The following is a 5679-nucleotide window of genomic DNA, read 5'->3' as shown; positions in this document are numbered from 1 at the left end:
TTTAAGTTGAACCTTTGGCACTAGGAACCAGGGCATCTCACCATGCAGCATTAACACGTGTTAGAAAACTGTGTAGTGTCAAAAGGGATAGAACCACCAGTATCCAAGCAATGTCGTCAACTAGGCAATAAAATGTTCTACTGAATTTCTTCTTTGTCTAATTACTGCATACACTGGCAGCAACTTTTATGTGAGGAAAGGTGTCAGGAGACACTCCGTTTGTTTCTTCTTACAACACAACAGGAAATCAACCTAACATAGGCCCTATTTTACACTGACAGTTTTAAAGATCATCAATTCTACACTGAAAGGACTAAACAAAAGTGTTTACAGAGAGCAGACTACAGCGAGTGGTCAGTAGACCTTCACAGGGCTTTGCGGTGATACTCAGCAGAAGCCACTTGGTAATCTCTGGCAGTAAACAGCGAAACAGAATTCTTTGCCAGATGCTTAAGGAAATCATGCAAATAGCCCAGCAGTAATGACAGGCTTTTCTCATCGAGGGGCATATAGGCCAACATTGCCCCAATTCTCACAAATAATCTCAGTAGGTGTGGTGCCCCATAGATGTGTGACACTGGCACATCAGGGTGAGCCAGCAGGATCTCAGCATACTGGGGCCTTTCAAACTCCTAGAGCAGCTGAGTGCCCAGCATCACATTGAAATACTCTTTTATCCCACCCACAACTTCATCAACTGCATACTCCTTATTGTCAGCACTTGGCTGGGACTTGGTACACTTGGCATACTCCTCAAGAATGGCATCTACATTCTCTTTAGCAGGGAGTTGGAACAACTGCTTCTGCCTAGTAACCAAGACCCAGTCCTCCACCAGCCATGGCTTTAATTCTTCAGGAATCTTCACTTCCACTTCCACATCCACTCTGTTCTTCTTCAACGCCGCCTCACTCTCCACAGTGGCATCGGCTCGTGCCCTTTCCTTCCGTGGAGGCTGGGGCATTTCGCTGCTACTGCCACCATCTCCATTGCCAGGAGTCTTCTGCTGGTTCTTCCTTGTCTTCTGCACTGAACCAGAAGGGGAGTTCTCAGCAGGGTGACCTCCCCATTTTCCTGGAACAGCTGGTTCAACATTCTCTTCCTGGGAACCAGCTGACTCCTTTCCTGAGGCAGCTCCTCTCATCTGATGTCTCTGCATGTTGCTTCCAATTGGTTTCTCAGAGTTGTCTTCTTCAGCAGGTTGTTGTCCACGAGTTTCAGAAGCCTGCTTTCTGGAACTCATTCAACCCTCTTTCTAGTCCATCCTACACTCTTCTTTCTTTCCCTTCCAAAGATTCCTAGCAATTTCCAGGGCAGAGGCTTACAGATCTCCTAGGGTGGTCTGGAAGGATGAAGTGGGAATACAACCCTGTATTCTGCAAGCAGGAATGCAAACAGGTTCCGCAACTAGGGTCAGACCTCCCGATCATTTACTGCACAGCAAAGATAGCTTTTCTGAGGATGACCTGAGAGGAGAATCCAGTTCTTTGCAGCAGCCGACATGTGATCACTGCCGCTCTTCCAACCTTAAACAGGGGGAAAAGGTCACGTGATTCAGCTAGCCAGAAGAACCAGGGAGCAAAATCCATATGGAATGCTGAGCTAGCTGTTCTGTTGCTGAGTTCTAAGGATAAGACCCGAAGAGGTGGGCTGAGGATAGCAACAACATTTTGGATGCCGCATTAGGACATCAGATCTCATTCTATAATCCTGTGGGCTATTTTCTTTTTCCTTGAGGCCAGAGTTTCTCTTTGAATGTACTGGACACCTGGCTGTCCTGGAGTTCGCTTTGTAGACCAGGGTCTCCTCCAACTCACAGAGATCTGCCTGTTTCTGTCTTTGTAAATTTCTGACCAGTGTACATTACCTACCATGTGTGATCTCAACTTGTTATTAAGAGTTTAAAATTTCAAAGGCAGACCATGACCTTAATCCCAGCATTTGGGAGACAAAGACAGGTAGATCTCCATTCTTGAAGCCAGCATTGTCTACAGAGGGAGTTTGAGGACAGCCAGGGGGCTGTGGAGAGTTTGAGAGAGAGAGAGAGAGAGAGAGAGAGAGAGACTTAGAAAGAAAGGACAAGCTGAGGCAGTTGAACACGTAAATCCAAGCACTTGGAGGAGACAGCCAACTCTTGAGCCTGGGATACACAAGGAATGGCATCTCAAAAGAAACCTAGAGTGCTGAGTAAGTGCTGAATCTTACAAATGAATTATGCAAAGACAGAAACAGAAGACCTACTACTATAATATTGTTCTTTATGTTGTAGCAATTAAAATGCCCGGCACAAAAATGATGATATTGTATTCGGGTAACTATTGAATCAAGCATCATACCCTATTCATAAATATTCATGAGCTAGCAAAAGCATTAAACATGGATAATGAAATTCTCCTGCTTTCAGATTTTCCTGGGACTCCTGGCCTAACATGGGTTAGGTCAAGGAGAGACTCCCTAAGATTGTATGCATTAGCCAGTGAGGACAACTTGAGTCATCTACATCACTAGGAGATTCAACACCCAAAAGAGGTTAAGAGTCTAACTTACTTTAGCAGATACAGCAAAAATTTAAGCCTGCAGATGACTTATTTTCCAAACAGGAAAAAGAAAAGAAAGGCAATCGGACCCCAAAAATTGTTTCCTCAAGGCTAAAACTGTAATCATTATTTAAAAAAATGGCCCCGTGGAAGGACAATGAAAAACAAGATCACTAGTACTCAATTTCCCTCTCCTCACCAGTGTAGCACTGGCAAAGAGCAACAACCTGCTGACCCCTCAGACTGCATTCAGCCCCAGCCTCTCAAAAGTATCTATCTCCAGAGCAGCATGCGGGTTTCCCTCAAAATTAAACATTCACAGGCAACAGGATCCTAATGGAAATGAAGAGTACTGCCTTCCTCGAACTCCTTAATCTCTCTTGCAGGGTTCAGATGGCAACAGAAAACGAGTCACCTGTGGGGAGAAGCTAAGGGCCCGTGGGGAAAAACCATGGTTTAGGGCAGCCAGGACCCTTTCTGGAGCTAAATCCTGTTTGGGTGATTCCCAGCCCCACCTGCAACATCAGAAATAGGGCTGACAGGCTCTTTCCTCCAAGCATCAACAGCTTTTACCACTGCTTTGGTTTCAAGACAGGGTCTTGCTGGGTACCTCTGGCTGGACTGCCAACCCCTGGCAATCCTCCTCCTTTAGTAGAGTGCATGAGCTCCCATACCAAGGTGCAGTTTTGTTCAAAGTTTCTGGGATAGAGCAAGTCTATTCACAATAAAAACTTTTTTTTTTTCAATAGTCTAACATAATCCTACATCTATCTCTTAACAGACTGTCGCCTTAGGGGATAAAATAAATCATCATCACCCTTATCCTCCTAAAGCACACGCTCCAGAAATGGTAGTCGAACACCACAGAACTTACACCTCGGGAAAAAAAAAAAAAAAGACAAAAAAAGCAATAAACGATAAACAAAAACAGCAGCCACGGTGTACATTTGACTAGGTTTTTCGAGAAGCAGTCAACAGTGAGTCCAGAGGAGCACAGAAGGCAGACAGGGATCAATGTGGAAAGAGACAGGAGGAGGATCATCGCCCTACCTTAAACACAGGGTCCTGAATACCACCCTGCTTGGCTCAGAAGGCATTGTAGGCCTGTTTCCTCAAACCTTAGTCTCAGGCTTCCAGAAAAAAAAAAAAAAAAGACTCACAATGCTGTGGTGTGTGAGAGCGACTTAGGCCTATGACTGATTTGGAGGAAGTTTTAGGCTGGGAGAACAAGGAGGCAGTGAGCACATCTCAGCACTCCACGTCTGAGGCACCCAGGGATTCGGACTGAAAGGCAGGTTCACCGATACCCCACTGGACAGTCCCAGGGCACAGGGCTCTTCAACCTCCACTCGGGCTGCCCTCCCAGCCTCCCTGCCAGCATCTGAAAGACTGTGCTCAAGGCCAACCAGGAAGCTGGAGTGCTATTTCCAGGGATGCTCCGCCAGAGTCCTGACCCTGCCCTATGCACGACTGCCACAACCCCGCTCCTGCCGCCCCGCCCCTCACCCCCCACCATGGGTGTCCTGCGTGTCTTTTGGGCTGACTCCTGTCACTCACTGGCCGACCCCGGCAACAGCAGGTGACAAAGGCACCGCACAGGGAACTGGGGGCCACGGCGCGTCCAGCTTTGGGCCCGTGGCCCTGGCAGTCAGCACAGGCGGCTGAGGCCCACAGCAGTAGCAGCCCTACACTGACCGCTTGGTGCAGCTTCTGGCGCTGCCCACTGGGTAGGGATCAGCACCGAGAGGGCTGCCAGCCGAGGGGGCAGAGGCCGGCTATCCTGGTAACTTAGGACAACAAAGAGCCCGCCCCTGACTGAGGTCATGTCCAATCAACAGCCTCTCCTCCCAAAGAACAAACGATTTCTTCCCGCCGATTCGTCAGCGGGACCTGTCAGTCGGAGAGTGCTCGCCCAGCCCCCATGCAGAATGCCTGGGGCACATGACTGTGATGGAAGACTTGGCACATGCGCACCAGTCCCAGGTGTGCCCGTGGGCGAGCTTTTGCCTCCTAGCACCCTGGCAGGTTCGAGGATCCCATCTTGGTATTCTCACCCGAGTAACCCTTTCTGTTTCGAGCTGGCAGCACTTGTCCTCTCGCACACACTTAGGGATTCTCAAAGGTAGGGCATTTGTTTTCTTCACAGCCTCTGTCAGAGCTTGGGGTCGACTCGAGTTTCCTGGTGAGGAGGATACTGAGGCGCCCAAGAGAGGCTGAACCAAGGTCACACAGACTTAAGACTTGGTGCTGATAGGATCCTCGCCTCTTCTTGCTCCAGGATTAAAGTGGGTTTTCTAAGAGTCTCCTAACAGGGCCCCCCCACCAGTCCAAAGGCACAGCCTTCTGGCCTATGTCTTAACTTTTGCCCTCCTCTTCCCCACGTTAATTTTGCATAGATTTAAAACTGCTTGCGGCCCAAGTCTCAGCACATAGGGGCCCCCCTTTGCCCGAGAGCCCCAGAGCATCCCTTAAATTCCTAAGACACTTATCTTTTGCCCTATGCTCTCATGAATTGTCTGCACAGCAAACTAGAGTTCCCTGAATATGGCCATCCCTTGTTCTCCATAGTAGGCCCCTAACCCTGGGCATGGCCTCAAGATTAGGATACCAAGGGTACCACAGCACCTGGTCCAACACCATATTATCACAACTAGCTCTGACAACTTTGAGCTTTAGCTTTTCAGAGACTTGGTTGCTCTGCCTAGAGGTTGAGGATGAACAAGAGGCAGATTTTAGAAGCTCGTAGAGCTAGTTTCCAAATGTATCTAAAGTTTCAGAGAAGCTAACACCCTTCCCCACCTCTGTGGTTGCCAGACTTGCATGTGGTGGACAGATGTAAGTTCAGGAAATATATCCATAGACATTACAGTGAATAAATAAATAGATAAATGAGGCAAATACCAAACTGATTGTGGTTGTCAGCATTTAAAATCCTAGCGCTGAAGTGACTGAAGGGGACAAGATCAAGAGTTTATGTCAACCTGGATTACAAAACAAGTTGGTGACTTTCCTAGGCTACACAGTAATAGTGTCAAAAACAAAATGGGGCAGACAAAATAGCTCAGGGGACAACAGTGCCTGCCACAATAACGTGACTACAAAGGTGGATCCCTAAAACTGATGGTAGAGGGCCTGCAGACTGGA

At 48.0% G+C, this 5679-nt stretch overlaps 1 pseudogene; it reads right to left on the bottom strand.

Moving 5' to 3' along the window:
* Nucleotides 1-365: 365 nt before the first annotated feature.
* LOC132650045 (mortality factor 4-like protein 2) lies at nt 366-1241 on the bottom strand (annotated as a pseudogene).
* Nucleotides 1242-5679: the final 4438 nt, after the last annotated feature.

The sequence above is a fragment of the Meriones unguiculatus genome, chromosome X (assembly GCF_030254825.1).
Source record: "Meriones unguiculatus strain TT.TT164.6M chromosome X, Bangor_MerUng_6.1, whole genome shotgun sequence".
NCBI classification, from domain to species: domain Eukaryota; kingdom Metazoa; phylum Chordata; class Mammalia; order Rodentia; family Muridae; genus Meriones; species Meriones unguiculatus.
The sequence above is the reverse complement of the archived record's forward strand: the minus strand, read 5'-3'. Positions and strand labels throughout refer to the sequence as shown.